General features: G+C 40.4%; 1 long non-coding RNA gene across 1 annotated transcript in view; it reads right to left on the bottom strand.

Annotated features, from left to right (window-relative positions):
- Nucleotides 1-6,528: 6,528 nt before the first annotated feature.
- Nucleotides 6,529-23,465, bottom strand: part of LOC139045296 (uncharacterized) — a 72,805-nt gene continuing 55,868 nt past the window's right edge. The window contains exon 3 of the long non-coding RNA XR_011503355.1: nt 6,529-6,645. This is a non-coding gene — a long non-coding RNA (uncharacterized lncRNA). The remainder of the gene's footprint in view (nt 6,646-23,465) is intronic.

Genomic DNA, 23,465 nt, shown 5'->3' with positions numbered 1-23,465 from the left:
AAATAAGATTAAAGTGAACAAGGAGACACTCCAACCCCAGAGGGACAGTCCGAGGGGTGTGTCTGGAGCGTGGGAGGGCTGGCATGTTCCTTTCTGCCTGGCAAAGACAGGATTCATGTGAGGACAGACGGCACAGACCCCTTCAGCCCCAGCTATGTGTGAGGCTCTCAGTGTCCTGATTGTCCGCCCCACCAACAGCAAGGGGCCCCAAAGAACTGGGCATCTGATCGCCATTAATTGAATTGTTCCCTTTTCACTTCAGTGAAATAGTGATCCCAATCCTAGGTTTGCACAGGTCTCCATTGTTTATACCTGCCTTATTTCTCTTCTAACTCAGGATAAATCTGAGATTCATTCAGTATTTATCGGGGACACACCCAATGTCAAACACTGTCTGTCTACTGTGTGCAGAACACTTGCAACTTCACCCTTTAGGAAGTAACTGAATGGGGCCAGCCTGGTGGCATAGTGGTGGGGTTTGTGTGCTCCACTTCAGTGGCCCAGGGTTCGCAGTTTCAGATCCCAGGCATGGACCTACACACTGCTCATTAAACCATGCTTTGGCGGCATCCCACATACAAAGTTGAGGAAGATTGGCATAGATCTTAGCTCAGGGCCAATCTTCCTTGCCAAAAATAATAATAATAATAACTAAGGGTTGAACTAATTTTTTGCCAGTCTTCCTCTATTTTGTATGTGGGTCGCCACAACAGCATGGTTTGATGAGTGGTATAGGTCCACGCCCAGGATCTGACCTCATGAATCTGGGCCTCCAAAGTAGAGCATGAGAACTTAACCACTATGCCACCAGGCCAGCCCTGGAGCTATTTTTGTAAATCTTTTAAAAATACTGTATGAACAACCTTGTTATTTTAGAAAATAAATATTTTATTATAAAAGTAATATTTTTAAAATATTAAATCATCTGAAACATTTAAAAATCTAATGTGATTAGGAATTTCACTTTTGTCTATTTTCTTCCTGTCTTTGTTTATGTACATATATAATTTTGTTTCTTTTTTTCTCTTTTCTTTTTTGAGGAAGATGAGCCCTGCGCTAACGTCTGCTGCCAATCCTCCTCTTTTTGCTGAGGAAGACTGGCCCTGAGCTAACATCCGTGCCCATCTTCCTCTAGTTTATATGTGGGACGCCTACCACAGCCTGGCCTGACAAGCCGTGTGTAGGTCCACACCTGGGATCTGAAGCAGTGAACCCCGGGCCACACAAACTTAACTGCTGTGCCACTGGGCCAGCCCCTAAATATATAATTTTGACACACTTTAGTTATTCGTTCATCAAACTTGTATTTAGCATGTAATATGTCTGGATATAATGCAAGACACTGGTGATATGGATGTAATCAAAGCAGTCTCCATTTTCAAGGAATAATAGTCTAATGAAGGAGACATGGCATGAATATTGCTATAAATAAGGTAACAGGAACTTAAGAAGCACAGAATTCATCAAAAAGAAGGGTGAAATAGCAAGGTGTGTCCAGGGAACTGGAAGCAGTTCCACAACTCTGGAGGGAAGTGTGATGGCCACCAAGTAAGAGGAGAGGAGGCTGCAGGCCAGTGCGCGCAAGCAGGGCTCATGCATGGACGGTTCACACAATTTATCATCCAAACTTGGACAGTTTTGAAAGTGGAAGGGGTGTTAATAATGAATGTGTCAGAAAACAAGTGTAAATGGGACTGTCCTGGATATATGGTCACCCTAATAGAGGCCACGTGAGACTTGCCTAGCTTCGCGAGAGGAAGCATGTTAGTTTCAGGATGAACGATTACAGCGCCAGGCCTGTATAGCTACTTCTCAGGTATGTCCACTGTCACTGGCTGACATTCACCTTTCTAGTCTTTCTAGAGCATAAACTAAGAAAGGGAAGTCATAAGAGGACACGAAGGGATAATAACATCTACTTGATACAGTTGCTATGACTTCATGCTGCCTCCAAGGAGAACGAGCAGGAGCGGGGCGCGGGTGGCGGTTAAGGTCATCTCCTTTCTCTCCTTTCACCCTCCTATCCTCCTTCTACCTCCTTTTCCTTTCCCCTTTCAATGTCTTTCTTTCACTTTTCTTCTTTTCTGTCGGGTTAGGTGAGGTCAGTGAAGTGCTGGAGTACTGCCAGGAACAATTGCTATCATTTTAAAAAGTATTGTCCTATTATTATATATTACAGCCCAGGAAAACAAGTTTCTCACTTCACAAACAGAGTTTCGGTTTTGTTTTTGTTTTGCATTGTGATTTCATAGAACCTGAGCCACAGTAGATCCTTTCCTGAGGGCAACCAAGCTCCCTGCCCCCGAGTCCCCACTGTCCCCATCCCCAGCTCCGAACCACAAGGTTGTGGAGGGAAAGAGTGTCAACAGTCTCCTGGCTGTTTGCACCAGTTAACTTTAAAATAAGTAAAATACTTCTGCCTAAATGTGTAACATGGCTAAAGGGCATCAAGATATAAGTGAGACTCATCCGAGTTTCAAAGTTCCATTTTGAAATAAAATAGTCCTTAATATGGTCATAACGGAAATGCTCATCTTCTGACATTTTTAGTGTATTCCAGTTAAACATGTTAGAAGTATGTAAATAAAATAGTTATATTTGAGTGAAAGCTAGGACTCATATAAACAACAAACTTTATTATTCCCTTACTCTTTTATTTCTTATCATTTAAAAAAAAATTCCTTCCTATGATAAGCATGAAAGTAAAAATGATGACCATAAAAAGAAATTACTTCATATGATTTGGTTCTCACTTCCATAAAGGATATGACGAAGTATATGACCAAGTTAGATACATGTATAAATAATTATCCAGGTACTAATATATGCAGATGACACTTTTTGATAAGAAATTCCAAGAAATTTTGAGTAATCAGAGAGAAAAAGAATGATAAGGTAAGAGAGAAAAGGAAATGTTATCAAACTTAAAATGACAAGTGACATCTTGGCCACCAAGCGATGTGGCAGCCCTCACGGTTCCCCAAGCCATGTCCCATTGCCGTGGGATTTCAGGGCTGTCTTCCAGGAATTCCAGTCCAGGGGAGGATGAGAAGAAGCTGCTCCCATCACGGATTTGGCCCTTGCACTTCTGTTCTTTGGCGGCCCTCTTCCCTCAGGGAGTGCATCCTAGGGCACATGGTGCTTCAAGTGCATAGCTAAAATTAATCCCAACATCAAACCTGGAGGTACAGATTCAATATTCTAGAAGTAACTCAGAGTATTTAGCCTGGTACAGGCTTGAAACATTAAGCTTTCCAGGTTTAATTAATTAAGCACAGACTCTGAAATCAGACAGACCTGGCTTCCAATAACAACTGTATCATTCTTTTCCTGTATGAACTGGAGAAAGTTACCTCTCATCTTAATTTCTTCATCTTTGAATTGGTAAATAATGTTGTCTACCTCTCAGGTTATTATAAGGGATAAATCAGCTATAACACAGCCTGGTATGAGACACATGGTACGCATTCAGTAAATGGCAGCTGTGATTTAATTATTGGTCATAAGGATGGCAGACAGGTTTATATTTGCTGGCCAAATGAGATTTATTGTTAGCGACTTTTTCGAAAGGGAGTATAAAGTTGTATTTTGGCTCTGTGGGAAAGAGCACTATGCTCCATTCCCAATGTCTGTGTGAAGGTTAATTTTTTGTGCTAAGTTGACTGGGCTACGAGATGCCCAGATAGCTGGCAAAACATTCTCTCTGGGTTTGTTTGTGAGAGTATTTCTGGAAGAGATTAGCATTTGATTCAGTGAACTGAGTACAGAAGATCATCCTCACCAATGCAGGCGGACATCACCCAGTCCGTCAAGAGCCTGGTAGAACAAACAGGCGGAAGAAGGGTGAATTTTGCTCTCTGCTTAAGCAGGGACACCCACCTTCTCCTGCCCTTAAACACAGGCACTCCTAGTTTTGGGGCCTTCAGACTCACGCTGGGACTTACACCATTGGCTCCCTCAGTTCTCAGGCCCCCACGTTTGGACTGGAACTGCACCACCAGCTTCCAGCTTGCAGACAGCAGGTCGTAGGACTTCTCAGCTCCATAATCGCATGAGTCAATTTCTCGTCATAAATCTCTTTCTATGTATCTAAATCTGTTCTCTTTCTCTGGAGAACCCCGACTCTTACAGTCTATTATGAGTGTAGGAGGGGCAGAGTTACCGTATTTGCCTCTCTCGTTGCTGGTATCAGGCACAACACGCTTCCCAAGCCTGTAATCCTTCCTCCCCATAGATGAGGCCTCTTGATCTCCCTTAGAAGCTAATTGTAGTTTCAATCCTGATCTGAAACATCAAGTACTTAAGCAGCTCCAGTCCTCCTTTCTAAGACCCAGCACAGTCATCCTAACCACTAACCTAGTCATAACATGGTATCCTAATTTCAAGAACTAACTGCCTTTTTAATTTAATTTAATTTTTTTTTTTTTTTTTTTTTGCCATTTTTAGTAAGTCTTGGTCCCAGCTGTTAAACCCAGGATGGTAACTAGATTTCTTGCATTACAGTCCCTTCCTAAAATAGGCACCCTGGCTCAAATTTGCCATATTCTTTCCAAAACTAGCATTCCATAAGCCTTGGCATCTAACTTTTAGGATAAAGCCCTTTTTAACCATAGAAAACTTCTTTGTTGTTGAGTATGGGCTTCTTACTTTTGCCCACTCTGTAGTCTCTATCAATTTTCTATCTAACTATGTATCGGGACACCTTGCTCCACCAAACCTTTACTGAATACTTCCAAGTCAAAACTATACACATAAGTTTGCATGAAAATATCTACAGAAATCTCAGAATGAAATGTAAATACCGGGAAGTAAGGAAGATCTAAAGTTCACAGAAAGATACAGAAGGTAGCTTCCTCTTGAATTCACTGTGGAAATTTTAATTTTTTTAATTTCATGGGTTGACAGAAATCAAATGCATGCGTCAGAAAATATCTTTATGCCCGCAACTGGACAATTATGTATTCATTGCCATGTTCCAAGCACTATGCCAGGTAATGGAAAGGTAGTGGGCACAGAGGCTAATCCACAGCTTTCTCTTCCATCAAAATAATCCTCCTATGGAGTGCTGCTCCCTACGGGTTTGGGCAGAAAGGGTCCTGAACAGAATCTTAATACCTTCTCTGATGCAGCTACCCACCAGAGTTCCCATTTCTGGTTGGAGGAGTGCCTCCCTTCCTCACATCACGTGCAAGACCTACTGGCCAACATCAGCCAATTTGCTGACCAGACCAAGCTTGTCCCCAGCTTGGGTTTTTAGCTTCTTGCACTTCCCCAGGTGTTTACTAATGATTTTTCCTCCTGCCCACATGTAAGTGGTCTCCAGAGTCCTATCATTACAGGCCCATAATAACCCAGTATCTGACATAGCTCACTAAAATAACAGGCATAATGTTCACTAAGGAAAGAGGAGGGAGTTATCCTCTGAGCTGTGACAGAGAATACCCAACAAGTAAATTTGTAGTATAGAAATGTCATTAAATACTAATTTAAATAACACCCAGGGAGCCCAAAAATGTGACACTTATCCCAGAGTCCCAAGTCAAAGGGAAAGGCAGGAAAGTGTCTAGAGGACTTGAGTGTCTAGCAAGAAAACTCAGAGAACTGGATGACAAACTAAGACTTACATTGGGGCCAGATGTAACGTCAACATACAAAGATAAGCGGCATTCCTCTTAGCCAGCAATAACTGAGAAAGATCCCATTCTCAATGGCAATAAAAACTGTAAAATATCTGGGAATAAACTCAATAACACATGTGCAAATCCTGCGTGAAGAAAATATTAAATCTTTACTGTGGTCTTAAAAAATATAGCCAAATAAAGGAAGAAATATTGCATTGTAAAAATTCCAGTTCACTCCTAATTTAAACTATAAGTTAAATCCAGTCCCAATCAAAATCAATCAGAAACAAGTATTTATAGAACACTTAATTATATCAGTAATTATTTTAAGCACTGGAGGTGTGGTGGTGAATGCCACAGAGCCCCTGCTCTCAAGTTTACATTCTAATGCTGGGGGAGGAGGGAGATGAATATATAAACAAATAAACAAGATGCAGAGCCTCTTTCCTCATTCTGGGACCCAGGCGAATGGAGCAGCCACCGCCATGAGCACTGCTGGTCACTGTGGGTAGGGGAAAGAGACCTCTGAAGGGTACTAGTCAATTAAATGCTCTAGGCCAGAAGGCCACCTGCCTCTTCTGCTCACAACTCATTGGCCAGAACCAGTTGCATGATCCCGTGTAACCACAAGGAGGCAGGAAGTGCAGTCCCACTGTGCACCCAGAAACGGAGCACACCAGATCTATTTGGCAAATAGTGTAAATAACAACCTCAGCCTATTGCTAGTCTGATATTTTTATCATTCTGCTTTTTAGTTTTAGATTTTTAATCTGTCTTGAATTTCTTTATGAATACTATGTCTGGTTTTCAAATATACAATAAGTTTTTCCAATACTATTGATTTAAAAGTCACTTATTTGTTAAGAATTGTGTTTTGTTTCAAGAAATACACACCAAAAAACCACCACTGGGTTAAACAAATTAGAGGTTTATTTTGCTCACACATGAAGAGTCTAGAGGGAAGCAGTCCAGAGATGGTCCTCTGATGTCGTCAGACACCGAGCCTCTTCCTGGCCTCTTCTACCTACAAAGGAGAGTGGGATTTTTTTTTAATACCAACATATTGCCGTTATCAGCAAATATTTTTGTGTGTGATCAGATTCAAGGCACAACTTGGAGGCAGCAGCCCCGAAACTCGCTAATGGATTTGATGTGGATGTGAGAGAGAACCAAGATAACTCCTGGGTTTTTTGATGAAACTACTGAGAGGATAGTGATGTCATTTACTGAGAAGAAGGAGAGGGCTTTAAGGAGAAAAACCATAGTTAAAATGTGAGCTCTTTAATAAAACTTGACAAGTCGATTGAAATTAAACATGAAAGAGAAGGTGGGCAAAAAGAGACAAAACAATCATGAATAATAGGCAATTTTTTAAAAAGAGCAGAGTAGGAAGTGCAGAAACAAATGTACACACACACACACACACACACACACACACACACACACACACAATGTACAGCTTTCAGTCACCTCAGAATGAACAAGTAGCATGAGTATGGAAATAAACAGGTCTTGTTCTAAACTGCCAAGATTCTAAGTTTCTTTGTTACTGTTGCACAGCCTAGCTTGTTCTGATTGATACAAGGTGACAGGGTAAATGAAGAATGTTCCCAACCATGTGAAACTGTGCAACACAAAAAACTAATGAGATAAGTGTCTGTATACTTACAGGGAAAGCTTGCTAAGAAGTATTTTTAAGAGAGAAAAGCAAATTCTAAAATAGTACAGTTGGTATAATATCACTTATGTTAACCCTCACCCCGCAAAATAGCAAACTATATATTTCTACAGATACATATTTGTTAATGCATAGGAAAAAATCTAGAAAGATACACATAAAATTTCTCTTTTGAAGGAGGATTGGTTAAAAGGGGATTTTTCTTTATCTGTATGCTTTGAATTTTTTAACTTTAAAAAAATGTGAGACATCGCAATATGAAAGAAATTATATAATGTATATGTATATTTTAAAGAATAAGAGAAGTAAAAATTTCAATTATCACCACTGTCTCTCCCACCCAGCTAAGGAAATAGATCACCAATACCACTGAAAACCTCTGTGGGCCCCTGAATGACGGCATCCTCCCTCCCCTGCAGAAATAACCACTAACTTGGAGCTGGTGTCACTCATTCCTTGCTTTTGGTTTTAGTTTTTTTCTATAGAAAAAATATATATATTATATAAGCAATATATAAGTAATACTTGTAAGTAATATATTACTAACATATTATTCACTAAGTAATGTATTAATACTAATATATTATTTATTTTCTATTTCATTCATTTCTTCTTTTGTCTTCATTATTTCTCACATTCTACTTTCTCTGCTTTGTCTCCTGTTACTTTTATTGTGGTTTGCTTGTTTATAACATCTTAAGGAGAATTCTTTTATTCTCAGTCTCATTTATTATCTGTTTTTTTCTTTTCCGTATAAGCATTTAAGTCTATACATTTCCCCAAAGTATCACTTTAACTTCATGCCACACATTTTTTTACTCAGTGATTTGTTAGTTATTTTTAAGTATTTTCTAATTTCCATTATAATTTTTTATTTGATCCATCAGTTATTTAGACGCTTTCTTCTAAATTTGCAAATGTATCGAAGTTTTAAGTTATTATTTTATTATTTATTTCTAACTTAATTACATTGTGGTAAAAAAAATACTGATTCTTGGACATTTATTGAGATGCTTCAGGATGCTTCATGTCCTAGTATGTGGTCAATTCTTGTAAATGTTCCAAGTTTGAAAGGAATGTGTATTCTCTAATATTTAATTCAATATTCTGTATCTGTCCATTAGGCCAAGTTCCATAACTGTTTATTCAGATCTTGTCTGCTTGATCTATCGATCAAAGAGGGAGGGAATGTTAAAATCTTGCCAATCTAATGGTGATATGATAATTTCTTCTTACACTTCTGACAGTTTTTGCATCCTCTATGTTGAAGCTATTTTATTAAGTACTGGCAAGTTTAGAATGGTTCTCTCTCTCTGGTGGGTTGAATTTTTTTCAGTGTGTCATGATCCCTGTGCTCTCTAGGAATGTTTTTCTGGCAGGTGAGCTTCTGCTTCTCATACAGCTCCCTCAGTCTTCTTTGGGTGAGTGTTTGCTGGGCTTCCTTTTCAGCCTTTCTGCATCCTTAGGCGAGGCATGTCTCTTGTTAATAGTATGGAGTTGAACTTTTCTTTTTGTAATTTCGTTTAACAATCTTTGGCTATATATGCAGAATGTGGTTTCTTAAGATGGGTTGTGATTTATAATATATTTTTATTTATCGTTTTATTTTATATTTTCTGTTTACCCTACTTTTCAACGTTTTCTCTGTTATTTGTTTTAGTTGATTGCAATTTTTCCTTTCCATATCCTTTTTTCACATCTACTGGTTTGGAAATTATACAACCTAATTCTTCTCTTTAATGGTTACTAGGGTGGGTAGAATTCTGAGATAGCACCCAAAATTCCCACTTTGTGGTTTCTAATCCAATTTCCATGAGTGTGTATGGGGCTGTGAATATGACAGATGTTACTCTCCTAATTAAATTTTATGACAAAGGTGAGCGATTTTGAAGATATAATTAACGTTCCACATTAGTTAACTTTGATTTAATCAAAAGGGAGATTATCCTGAATGAGTCTGACCTAATCAGGAGAACCCTAACAAGGGATTGGGCCCTTCCTGAAAAAGGACATTCAAAGCAGCAGATTTGTCCTGCTGGCCTGGAAGGAAGCAAATAGTGCTGTGAATCGCCCAAGAAGAGGGGCAGCCTCTAGTCACTGAGCCCTCAGGCCTACAACCACGAGAAACCTGAATGAGCTTGGAAGAGGACCCTGAGCTCCGATGAAAACCCCAGCCTGGACAACACCTTAACTGCAGCCTTGTGAGACCCTGAGCAAAGGATTCAGCCATGCCACGCCTGGAATCCTGACCCACGGAAACTGGGAAATAGAGATGAGTATTTGTCTCTCTGTGTGTGTGTGTGTGTGTGTGACAGAGAGAGAGAGAGAGAGGAGCTAACATCTGTTGCCCATCTTCCTCTTTTTGCTTGAGCAAGATTGCCGCTGAGCTAATATCTGTGCCCTTCTTCCTCTATTTTATGCGGGACGCTGCCACAGTGTGGCTTGACGAGTGGTGCTAGGTCTGTGCCCGGGATCTGAACCTGCAAACCCCAGACCGGTGAAGCAGAGTGCGCAAACTTAACCACTACCCCACCAGGCCAGCCCCAAGATGTGTATTATTTTAAGCAGCTACATTTGTGGGAATTTGCTATATAACAATAGAAAATGAATATAGTTACCTTAAAAACCTTAACATTCATATTTAACTTAGTGTCTGAAGATAATATCTTTACTAAGAAAATAAAAGGACCTTAGAATGTTTTCACTCCCTTTTACCACTCTTTCATTATACATGCTATTGTTACCTAGGTGTATCTAGCTTAATTTATTTAACCCTCAAAATAAACGTCATCATCACTAGTCTATTCAGTACTTGCTTGCTTAGCTTGATCCACATTTGCCGTGTTCTTTGCTCACGCGTCTTCTTACACTCAGACTTTCTCCTGTGTTTATTACCCCTCATCCTGAAGTACATTCTCTAGAAGATCTTACAATAAGGCTTTGCTCTAATAAAAGCTCTCAATTTTTTTAGTCAGAAAATAACTTTATTTTAACCTCATGTTTGAAAGATTATTTTGTTAGACATAATAGTGTTTAAACTTTATCTTCTCTCAGTACACGTAACGTACCATTTCACTGTCTTCTGGTTTCCTTTATTGCTGCGGAACTATCTCCTGTTAGTTTAAATATAATTCTTTTATAGATACACTGTGTTTTTCTCTAGATGCTTCTCACATAGTCTCCTTGCTTTTGGTATTCTAAAATTTCACTGTGAGTTTAGGTGTAGATTTCTTTTTATTTATTCTGTTTGCAATTCTTTCTGTTTTCAGAATCTGTGTATTGGTATTTCTCATCACCAGATGAATAGAAGAAATTCTCAGAGTCCGAGAAATTTTCAGCCATTATCTCTTTGAATAGTGTTGTTTCTCCCTTCGTCTTTGTTACCTCCTCCTGGAACTCCAGTTAAATATCTGTCAGAGTTTCTCCTTCTGTATCCTCCGTGTCTCTTAATGTTTCTTTTATAGTTTCATTCTTTTTGTTGTCTTTTTCTGAATTTGTTGTAATTTCTTCTGTCATGAATTGTCTCAACTGTGCTTCATCTACTCTTTAAGCCTCTCATTGAATTTCTAATTTCAACGATTACATTTTTAATATGTAGAACTTTTATTGGTTCTTTTTCAAATCTGTCAGTTCTGATGGCTTATAGTTTGGCATTCTTCCAATAATCTGTTAAATTTTTTCTTTAAATATATTAAACAGACTTATATTTTATTCTGCACCTGATCACTCCAGACCTTAACGCCCGACTCTGCAGTGTGCTGGTTCTGCTGTTTCCACATGTATCTGAAGTCACAGTCCTTGGAAGCATACGTGTGGATTTGAATTGGACAAGTGTTCTTTTAAGGAGGATTCAGATTTGTTTCCTCTAGGCGTCACAGATGCTTCCAACTACATTTTTGGGTTGGGGCTTTTGGGGGATGTACAGGTGGTATGAATTCCAGTTCTAAACATCCGTGACAGTAGGCTTGTGGTTAGAATTCTCAGGCCTTTTTCCTCTTTGTTCAACTCTGCCCACAGCCCAGGTGAGACTGGCATATATCACCACTAATGGGCTCTGCTGGCTGGGGTTTTCTAATTCAGCCACTGAGTCGTCCCCGAAGGCACCCTATTCCAGCCCCCATCCTGGTTAGGGTGCAGGCGTCGTCTTCAGCCCTGGGACAGTGGGCCCATTAACACTCAGGCTCATGGCCACTAGGGATCACGTAAATGCTCAGGGCTTTACCTAACCCTACAGATTTTTGCTTTCTTTTCCCCCTGGCCTCTGAAAAATTCCCTTAATTTCTCACTAGCTCAGCCTCAGATGAACATACAAAAAAAGCTTATTGGATTTTTCATTTGTCTGTTTGTTTTAATGTTTTGTACTGCATTTTTGTGGGTAGTATACTGGGAAGCGTTTTTTTTTTTTAAACACTTTATTGTTTTCCTTTTTCTCCCCAAAGCCCCCCAGTACGTAGTTGTATATTCTTCGTTGTGAGTCCTTCCAGTTGTGGCATGTGGGACGCTGCCTCAGCGTGGTTTAGATGACCAGTGCCACGTCCGCACCCAGGATTCGAACCAACAAAACACTGGGTTGTCTGCAGTGGAGCACGCAAACTTAATCACTCAGCCATGGGGCGAGCCCCTGGGAAGGGTTTTACTTACAGCTTAGTTTATCATATTACTAGAAATTGTTCGAATTTTTAATGAAAATGAACTCATATTAGAATTTCTATTTAAAATACATTTAAAATAAAATGAAATATTAGAAGAAAATATTGAAGAAGGGTTTAATAACCTTGGTTATAGATGGCCTTCTTAAACTAAAATTGCAAAAATTGTAAAGCCTGTAAAGAACTAATATTAATATATGTAATTGCGTAAGCATATACAATTTTTGTATGAAAACAACACCTTAAGCAAAATCAAAAGATCAAAAGTGGGGCCGACCCGGTGGCACAGTGGTTAAGTTCATAAGTTCTGCTTTGGTGGCCTGGAGTTCGCCGGTTCGGATCCCTGGTGGGTACCTACACACCACTTGTCAAGCCATGCTGTGGTAGGCATACCACATATAAAGTAGAGGAAGATGGGCATGGATGTTAGGTCAGGGCCAGTCTTCCTCAGCAAAAAAGAGGGGGATTGGTGGCAGATGTTAGCTCAGGGCTGATCTTCCTCAAAAAAAAAAAAAAAAAGACCAAAACCAGCTAGAAGAAAATACTAAAAATACATAATGAAAGATTCATATTACATTATAATAAACTCATACGAGTCAATAAAGAAGATACACTGAACCAATTAGAAAATGAGCAACAAAGATGAACAGACAATTCATAGAAGAGGATATTCGGATGGCCAGAAATGATGTAAAATTATACTGAATGTCATCAGTCATCAGAGAAATGCATATTAAAATAGTAAGACATCATTTTTCACCTATCAGAGGACAATTTAAAAGACTGATAATATGTTAGACACATTCACTATTAGTGGGAGTGCAAGTTGATACAGGCTTTTTGGAGGGTAATTTGGCAATATATTAAATTTTTAAATATATCATTGCGGGGGATTTTGAGCCAATGGTTAGAGAATATACCTATCCTCATGCCAAATCCTCAGTAATTAAGTTTCTCGATATAAATCAGGGAGTGAAAAAGCTCTGAACTCCAAGAGAAAGATAGCAGAGAAGTCACTTTATTTCCTTCTTGAGATAACATTATCTCATATATACTCATTCTTGTTTTTCACCTTCAGATGGTAAGGCTTTCCTTGTTAACTGTTGAACTGTGTCCACGGGGCAGGTGCAAGTCTTCAGATCCATCACCTTTGCTATGACACGGTGACCAACTCTCTTGATGTGAACCACCTCCCCCTTTATGAACAAGATGGTAGACAGTAATTACATCTAATAACAACATTTCCTTTCTCATTTGGAGTACAGAAGGCAGCTTCCTCTATTCGTTGACAGAGGTATTACAAAGTAGCAGGCATGTAAAAATCCTTCAGACATAATGCAAAGGCCTGGGAAAGGGCTAGGAAGGGTCCCTTTCCATACTGACATGCAGTGGAGGAAGACTGCCACAGGACGTCAAAGGGGTGCCAAAGGACATCAGATGGTCTGTCTATGGTCATATCACTTACACAAATATCCCCTTGCACTGGGACAACCTATGTCTTGCTGTGCATTCTGCCCTAGCACAGTTTAGCAAGTCTATTTGGTTTACAAGTAAGGAAACATCGTGTAGCAAATGGCCAAGAAAACCTCTTCCTCAAGATTGTCCCCAGTACCTATGTGTACCCTTTAATAATGACTTCATACTCTAAGAATCTATCATAAAAAACATTTGCACATGTCCAAAGAAGCATGTATACAAATGGATGTTCACTGCTTCATTGTTTATAACAGCAAAAAATTGCAAACCACCTATGTGATCATCAAATAGAAAGAGGTTAAATATATTTCAAATGTATTTTGGTTCCTCTGTGCTATAGAATACTTTGCAGCAGCTAAAAGAAGAACAAGGGAGATGTATGTATAGTGACATAAATGGATATCAAATTATTAAGTGGAAAAAAAGCAAGTTGCAGAATAGTACACATATTATGCATGAAATCATTTAGACTAAATATATAAATTCATATTAGTATTAATATATTAACATACACACATACATATCTCTGAGTGGATACGTAAAGCTGCGCAGGACAGGGCTCGGAAGGCTATCCCTACACCACTATGCAATGGAGGAGATGCTCAGCATTTAAAATTTCTTTGTATTATTTTCTTACATTATACTGAGAATATCCTCAAGTAGTACTTGAGTAATTAAACAATTTTTTTAAATAATTCGTTTTTATAAAGAAGAGGAGAGGTTGGTTAAGATAAAAGGAGCTGGAGGAAGATGCCTGTCCTGGGTCCAGGCCAGCAGAGATAGGAGGTAAGAGAAAGTCTGAATAAGGATCTGAGGGCAGAACTTGTTGGATTCTTACATTCATTTTGTTTCATTCCAAAAGCTTTTATTATGCATCTACTATATGCTAGGCATTGGGTAAAGGAATATTCAGAAGTACTTTCCTGCTCTCTGGAGGTTTACAGAGAAGTAAGCAGACATTTATAATGCAGTGAGATGAGCAATAAGACCCAGTTATGCCCGGTGAATCAGAAAAGCACAAAGGACGGAAGACGCCAGCCACACCCATCCTAGTAGAAGACGTGGCTTTCTGGCCTTCCGCTTCCCCGTGACCACATCCACTGTCTTGGCTGGAGGCCAAGATGGACTCTGTGTGTGTGCCATATGTGTTATTCAGGAATTACAGAATTTCTAGCAAAGGACGATCTGTGCAGAGGGTGAGCAGCAAGGTCTCCTCCACAGCTAACAAAACGTTCTAGCTTTCATGATACAAACAGCAGGGTTTTAGCACGTTTAACCACATCTCTCCACCACTACCTACCATGCAGTTTCTATGATACTTCCAATTCCTTAAAGAGAGAATAATATCTTTCATTATTAAATTAAAGATCTGAAACTTTTAATGCAAATGCTATCTGAATACTATTCACACTAAAATATATGTAATCAATCTGTAGGCAATAAAGAAAGAACAAATTAATGAATGACCAAATAAATGAAATCAGATCGTCCCGAGTTTTGACAGAAGGGGGCAATGGGAAAAGTTCGCTGCTATTGTAGATTGATATTTTGATATTAACCAATGTATTTTCCATTGTCCATCCCGCCCTTCGGCTCTATGACCCCTCTCTCAGCTTCAGGTGGCAGAGGCAGCCGCTTCTATGGCCTTGGGGAAGGAAGTCACAGACAGCACAGAACCAAAAGTTCATTTTCACTCAACTTTGGAGCTTCAGTCTAGATTTCTAAACTTCCCGGCACAGACAATAGACTGAGAGAAAGGGTTCTGAGGATCAGAAGCTAAAATTAATGCCATAAACATTTGATTTTGGAAGGATACATCCTATCAGATTGAGTTTTCCTTCCTTAGTCTGCTGGGGCTGCCATAGCGAACTACCAGAGACTGGGGGCTTAAACAGCAGACATTTATTTCCTCAGTTCTAGAGCTGGAAGTCCAAGATCAAGGTGCTGGTGGGGTTGGTGTCTGCTGAGGGCTCTCTTCCTGGCTGCAGACTGAGGCCTTCTCACTGTGTCCTCACACGGCCTGTCTTCTGTGAGTGCCTTCCTGGGGTCTCTCCCTCTTCCTATATGGACACCAATCCTATTGGATAGGGCCCCACCCTTATGACCTCATTAAACACTAATTACCTCCAGAAAGATCCTATCTCCAAATATAGTCACATTGGGAGTTCAGGCCTCAACATATGAATTTGGGAGCAAGGGGACACAATTCAGTCCAGAACACTTCCTTAGACTTGTTAGATAAGCTCAGTCCAAAAGAAATACAACGCAATTTAAATTTTTCTAGTAGCCACATTTTTTTAAAAAGTAAAAAGAAACAAGTGAAATTAATTGTAACACTAACTTTATTTAAGTCAACATATCCAAAGTATTATCATTTCAATGTGTAAACTATATAAAAATTATTAATGAGATATTATAATCTTTTCTTCATACTAAGTCTGAAGTTGGTGTGCATTTTCAGTTTCAGTGCATCTCATTTTGGCCTAACCACATTTTAAGAGCTCAGTAGCCTCATGTGACTAGTGGCTACTGTGTTGGACAGCATAGCGTTAGATAATTCTCCAAGCTGAAGAGAGAGGTCAAATAAGAGAGCGACAGTGGCTCCAAGATACAGCTGGGGTGCCAGGGTCGGCGAGGAGTCACAATGACTCATAGAATGTCCAGGGAGTTTTGGGGATCTGAGAGCACAGGAACCTGTGCTCACGTCTCAGGTGGGGCCAGGGTGAACAGGGGAGGGTAGAAGTGGCAACTAGATGCGTCTAGGACAGCGCCCCACGTCTGCCACATCCCCCCAAGTCTCCAGAGTGGCACAGGGGAACATCCAACAGTTCCCCAGTCCCTAAGAGGAGTGAGGACGTGGCTCAGGAAGAATCGTCACCATCAGGATAGGCCGCTGCAAGTGCAGGACTGATGATCCGAGTCGATGGGAATGTGGACACAGCAGTGAACGCCAGCCTAGAGGGGCGCTGATGGCCAAAGACCTGACGCTTCACATCATGTCTCCTAAACTTCAGTGCCACTCTGGGGAGATGAGAGGGAAAGGAGAAGTTCTGAATTCATAGTTTACCTGAAATGATGAAAAAACCCAGAGGTAAGCTCATCTGCAGTCTACTGAACTATATTTCTGCTGTCAGGCGGAATGGAAGCTTGAAATAGAAATTTCAGTTCAGTTATAGATTTAAGCTCAGTTATGTGAAATGAACACATAGGTCTGGCTCCCCCAGCCTCTGTGCAAGGGGAGCAGTGACTACCAAGAGGTGAGCGCTCCCTGGAGCATGGCTGGCTCTCAAGCCCTGGCAGGAGGCCCAGGAGGACGCCCAGCCCAGCCCCGGCGAGCCCAGCAGAGGGAATGTTGCAGAGGAGCAGCCCACCACCCAGCCTTTGTGTACAGAATTCCTTCTGATCTTGCTTGTTCTTTCCCCCACACCTATTTCTTCTCTACTGACTCCATATTGACTCGTAGAATCGTCCCTTCCTCTTTGTGGGTGCTCCTGGGAGAAGAGGAAATTAGTGGGGAATGTCAGGGTTGTACACCTGCTGGAATCCAGTGCCCTGAGGTAGAAAAGAAAACACTTCTCTGTCTAGCTCTTCCTTTGATTTGATTGGCTTCTCCAACTCACCCTCCCGGCTTCAAGATTCCCAGGTTTGTGGCTGGTGTTTGCTCACTGGCACAGACCTTGTCAAGACCCTTTCCCAGGGCCGGGGTGCTGGGGCACCAAATTCAAGGATGCGATCACTCTCAGGTGCCTCACTGCCTCGCCCTTGCCTAGACCCTACAGCTTGCTCCCCCTGGACAGAAACTCCCTCCTGCCCCGGCCGTCCTGGGCTCCATCTCTGTGGGCAGCCTCACTGTGCGCACCTTGGCGTCCCAGGTCGCTCCTCAGCACCCACGTCCTCACCGAATAACGAAAGAATGGCAGTGCAGCAGCAGCTCAGTTGTGTGCCATCTACTGAGCAGGATAAGTAGAAACTGCCGGGAGAGCTTTTTCCTTTTCCTTTAAATTGTACAATTACAGCATTTTGGACCTAGAAAAGAATTTAATGACCATATAATTTTATGTGCCTGCTAATATTCAGGGTTTTGAGGCTTTCTGTTTGTTCGTCAATTTGTTTTACTTTGATGATTCTCAGAAGGCTATTAACAAGGGTATTTCTGTAATGGGTTGTTTAGAGAGGAAAAGTCATTCCCAGCACTGCCATCTGTTGGGAAGACAATAAGTGCCACATAACCAAGTCAGCTCAAAAGCCAGAGGTGCTTCTGTTACTAGAGTTTTAGTATGTTTCTTTTTTTTTTCCCCGGCTTTTTCCTCCCCCAAATCCCCCCAGTACATAGTTGTATATTTTTTAGCTGTGGGTCCTTCTAGTTGTGGCATGTGGGACACCGCCTCAGCGTGGCCTGATGAGCAGTGCCATGTCTGTGCCCAGGATCCGCACCGGCGAAACCCTGGGAGACCACAGCGAGCGAACAAACTGAATCACTTGGCCACGGGCCGGCCCCAGTATGTTTCTGATTCTAACTGGACAGGGTGACACAGTTTCTTAAATAAATTCTGATAGTATTTCATTTCCTCTGTGGCTATCAAAGTTAGTGACAAATTATCATATGACCTAACATAAAATTCTAATTTGGCATTTCATTTCTAATATGATGCTGGAGAGTCTGCTTATGAACTACAAATTCATGAAATCAAATATAAAATACCATAGTCTTATTTATTAGCCATATAGTAAATGTTTACTACCTTCTCTTAACTGTATAATTTTTCATCCAAACCAAAGACACATTCAGCTTAGTCATCAGAAAAATTAAAAGATGGAAGCTCCTCTTGTCAAGAGTGAACAGTAAAATGACCCAGAAAACACTGATTTAATAACAGGGCCTGTGCTCAGGTAGGTCTGGCTGGAAGTCAGACACAGAAGGGCTTCTGCTTGTGGGGAGACAGGCCACTCTCGCTTCACACTGCTCAAGGGCACACACTCGAAAAGTAACTGGAAAATAAGGTGAATCTGCTCTGGGGAAGAAACTGGGAACTCTAGATTGTTTTTAAGGTGCTCCATCACTGCTTCATTTGCAAAGTGAAGTGGGCTTTCTGCAATTGTAAGATCAGTGCCACCATGAAGTGTTGTCATTCCAGGAGCAGAGTCTCTGTCCTGAAGTCCAGGACTGCTTCAGCTCTTCCTTGGCTGTGTCTGGGGAAACTCACTGCCACTCTGGCCAAGAAAATTAGCATATCTACATCCCATTGTGCTTTTCTGTAAAATGTTGGTCTCCTCAGAAGCTGTTGGAAGAATTTATTAGACAATAATGTAAAAGGCTTTGCCACCCTGATGTACTCATTGTCCACTAAGTAATAATGATTACAAATGAGGTATCGTTCAAAAGAAAGTCAGGGGAAAAAAGAAACTACTTTGCGATTCATCAGAGGATGACTGAGACTCAGAGAAAAATTTTGACTCAAATGTTCCGGAGCATCCAGGGGTTCAGGGGAGAAAGCTCTTCTTTACCTCATTTCAGAAAGATATGTGGAAAAGACAGAATATAAAGGAAATGATTTTTGCCCTAAATAATGATGCTTTCTACTAATGTCAGTGCATATGCATGTATATATAAACATACATTTTTTTAAATAAGACTAGATCATAATTAAGATTTTATTTTAACCTTTATTTGGAAAATCACGTCCATGTGATTTTGCTGGTTTTGACCACATCAAGATATGAGAAATTAGTGCAGATAAGTTATGATTATTATCATGAGAGGAATATCAGTATTAACGAAGTCCAGTGAGAGAGGTCTACAAAATAGGTGGGATGGAAGGAGCACGGACCTTGGAGTCAGACAGACCTGGGCTGGAACTGGCTCTGCGGCTTTGCAGCTAGATGGCTGGGAGCAATTCCGTAGCCTCCTGAGTTTCCCGGTCTGTAAAATGAATCAGAATGCCTCCCTCACAGGGCTGCTGTGAGGATTAAACGAGATTACACTTGAAAATTACCTTATCCAGAGGCTGGACGTCCATTAGCCATTTCAAAAAGTAACTATTGGGGCCGGCCCCGTGGCTGAGTGGTTGAGTTCCCGCACTCTGCTTCAGCGGCCCAGGGTTTCGCTGGTTCAGATCCCAGGCGCAGAGATGGCACTGCTCATCAGGTCACACTGAGGCAGCGTCCCACATGCCACAACTAGAAGGACCCACAACTAGAATATACAACTATGTACTGGGGCTTTGAGGAGAAGAAGAAGAAAAAAAGAAGTTTGGCAACAGATGTTAGCTCAGGTGCCAATCTTTAAAAAAAAAAAATAGCAACTATTCTCTTTTAACTGAATCCTGTACCTAAACATGAACCTAAATGATCCCGTCTGAGAGAACCTTGTCCAGCAAACTTTTACAGAATCGAAGCAGACCGAGATTCCACGACTACAGGTGCTATAGATAACTCTGAAGCGATGTGTTCTTTTTATGATAGATTTTAAGTTCTATTAGTACTTCATTAATTTTATACAGGATTCCCATTTTATAAGTTTTCACGAAGCAAATATCCTTTGTAGGTGTATATGTGTGTGTCCATATGTGTGTGCATATAAATATACATACATATAATACACATATTTACTTATTATTCTTTTTGTGACAGAGAACCACTGACAGCCTTCAGGACATTTCACCTATTTTCAGAATGTTAGAGATTAGAAATCTGAGCTCTCACCCAGTCTAACTACTTCTCTTCACAGATGAGGAAACTGAGGCCAAGAGAGTTTGGGCAACCTGTCGAAAATCACACAGTGCTAGAATTATGAATAAAACTCAAGTCTCTTAACTATCAATCCAATGTCCTTTTAGTGCCTTTATATAAAACTTAAACGGCAGTACAACATACTGCTGCTTTAAAAAAAGAAAATTCCACTGCCAGCCCAGTGGCATAGTGATTAGGTTCCCACACTCCACTTCAGCGGCCTGGGTTTCATGGGTTCAGATCCCTGGCGCAGACCTGGCAGCATTCATCAGGCCACGCTGTGGCGGCATCCCACATAAAGTAGAGGAAGATTGCCTCAGATGTAGGCTCAGTGACAATCTTCCTCAAGCAAAAAGAGGAAGATGGGCAACAGATGTTAGCTCAGGGCCAATCTTGCTCACACACACACACAAAAAAGTTCCTGATCAGAGATTTTAAAATTCCCCGTGGCAGGAATCATACTTTACACATCTTTGTGTTCACACAGAGCCTAGCAGAGCCCTCTGGAACAGTGAGTGCTCAATACAAATATTTCAAATGAATTAATGGATTTTTCTTAATGCTACAGTGTGTGTGACTTTTTCTTTTTTGGGGGTGTATAGCTCAATAAAATTGGATTTTGCTGTGTACAATGGTTAGAAACTACATTGAATTTATGATGGCATAAGTGAATGAATGGAACAGTTATCTGGAATTTTAAAAAATTATATAAAGGAAGACTGACTGCCAGCATGGATGATATACGCTAAAAGTCCCTTTTTCTAAAGAGTGAAGATTATGCTTTCATAATTAAATGAAACAATTGCCTGAAATTTTCACATTTCTTTCCCTATCTACATTGAATCTTGGACTGTGTGTCTGTGAGGTCACACATCTTGATCAAAACTAGAAAATAAGGTAACCATCAAGATGTTGATGTAGTCACAGCATAAATGAAAGAATAAGCACACAACTGTCATCAGAGAAGTCACACCGCTGACGTGCGTCACAATATTATATGTACATAGTAAAGCCATTCCAACTGTTGCAATATTGCACAGACACTAAAATTCATGACCTTGAAGATGATGTGGCAACGTGGGGAAAAAGGTTTGTGATCTAATATTTCACTAGGAAATCAGTATTCATTATCACATAATTTTATAGAGAAGAATTCTGTACAGAAAAGAGGCAAAAATGAAATATAACAAAATAATAACAGTAGCTGTGTTAGAGTGGTGGCAATATGAGTACTTCTTTCTTATCTCCAGTTATATTACTTCTGTAACAGAAAAAAATTTACAAGCACAAAGAAAATAGTTCTATAAAAGTATAGTGAACATCTGTTATTCATGGCAGCCCCAAATCTTCTGAAAAACCAGCCCATATTTTGATAGTTCCCCACATTATGAATTCTGTCTTCCTAACGTGAATTCTAAAACTTCACATTTCCTAATATCCCCAGCCTCTGAACCTCCAGTGTAAGGTCAGTTTCTGGCTCCCAGGTGCACCCGTCAGAACTACCTGAGGGGCAGACAGGCTCCAGATAACCGTGCTGCTGGCACAAGTGGCTTCAATGCCATGGTTCTGGGGCCAGCAGTGGGGGCAGGAGCTTCCCCATGGCAGCAAAGACAGTTTGATTCTGGGACTGGTGGTGACTCTGCCTAGAACCTGCTCCTCCAGGCTTTCCAACAATTACCTGGACTTTCTAATCTCCCTTAATAAATTCCGTCTCATTTAAATGACTTCGAGTTGATTCTTTTGTCCACACGTAAGAAGGCTAACAGATAGAAAGGGTAACAAAACTGGAATCCATCTAAGAAAAGGTAAATGAGGGGTGACATCATTAAAGAGAAGATCATTCTGAACTTCAAAAACACGTTGTGATCAAGTAAAAGACCTTTCATCCGGTAAATGTCAGAGTCATGAAGGTGATTTCCAGGCAAAGCCTTTAACAGCTGCTGCGTGACCTGCAGCTCTCTGCACTGCAGCAACCAGGGGTGGCCTTGTGTTCCGGACGACGCAGCTTCACGGTGCTGCATCCTCTATCCTCCCAGTCACTTGAGACACTTTGTGGAAGAGAGCCCCTACAGATGCAAATAGGACATGTAATATGAGCAAGAAATAAACCTCTGTCACATTAGGGCCCCTGGGATTTAGGAGTGCGTTTGTCACCACAGCGCAGCCTGACCTCAGCTAAGACACAATGGCATCTAGAATGGGATGTGTTTAATGACCAAAACAAATAAATATGTAAGTTTAAAAGCCTTGTATGATTAGAGAACAATTTATCGAATAAAAGTAAATCAAATAAAGAATGGACTAAGGATTCGTTATTTTGCATCAAGTAAAGATATCTGAGTTTACCTGAAAGCAACATCACTTAGGGTTTATGAAAAATCCTAAATATTTAATGATCTTAAAAACAATGAATAGGTTATGCTTTTCAATTCTCACATCAAAAAAATTAGAATTTGTGATGCATATTAATCTTAAAATAATCCCCCAAAAGGCAGTATGCTATAATAATTTTTTCTTTCATTTTTAAAATTTTATTTATTGTAAAATGCTTGATTGTGTGCAAAGAGAAGTCTGAGGAAATTGCTAACAAGCTTTGCTGAATTAGCTTCTGGCAAAACTAAAGGAGAAGTGAGCGCAGCTCTCGCGTGCACAGACTCCTCCATGTCTGCGGTCATTAGTAGGCTTTCTCCTGCTTAAATGTCTACTTCGGCCTGTACAACAGTAGTTTCTTCTCCTCAGTGGTAAATGACCTTTATTTCATAAAATGTATGAGGTTCTTTCACCTTAAATAGGCACTGACAGGTTATTTTGCTTGTCCGTTATAATCTGTACCACGCTGTCCGCACAGAGAGGTCCAAGCCACTGGCCACACTGGCCAAAGAAGTCATCCTCACAATTCTGTTGTGTGGGTGTTTCCAGTCTCCAAATGCCCTAATGAATGAGCCTCTACTGTGTCTTAAAAACTGTAAAGAGTTTTGAAAGAGTTGGTTTTGTTTATTTTGTCTATAGCACAGAAGATCAAATAGGAGCAAATGAGATTAAAGTAGGGGAGATTTCTACTACTTCCAGACTGCCAGAATGAAAAATTCTGGAATGGGTCATTGAGGGAGAATGCCTGGTCTTTTGCCAGGCACATCATTAAGAAAGATGAACTTTTCTAAAGGCAGAAGACCAGGTCAGATACTCTCTCTTAATCCTTTCCAGGTCTGTTGGCTTATAATCATAAAACTAATATCACATCAGAATTCCCCTTTTTTCATTTATATAATCCAATGTTTCTCATATCTGCCATTGACTAGTGTTTCTGGGGAA

Source organism: Equus asinus, chromosome 5, assembly GCF_041296235.1.
Source record: "Equus asinus isolate D_3611 breed Donkey chromosome 5, EquAss-T2T_v2, whole genome shotgun sequence".
NCBI lineage: Eukaryota > Metazoa > Chordata > Mammalia > Perissodactyla > Equidae > Equus > Equus asinus.
The sequence above is the reverse complement of the archived record's forward strand: the minus strand, read 5'-3'. Positions and strand labels throughout refer to the sequence as shown.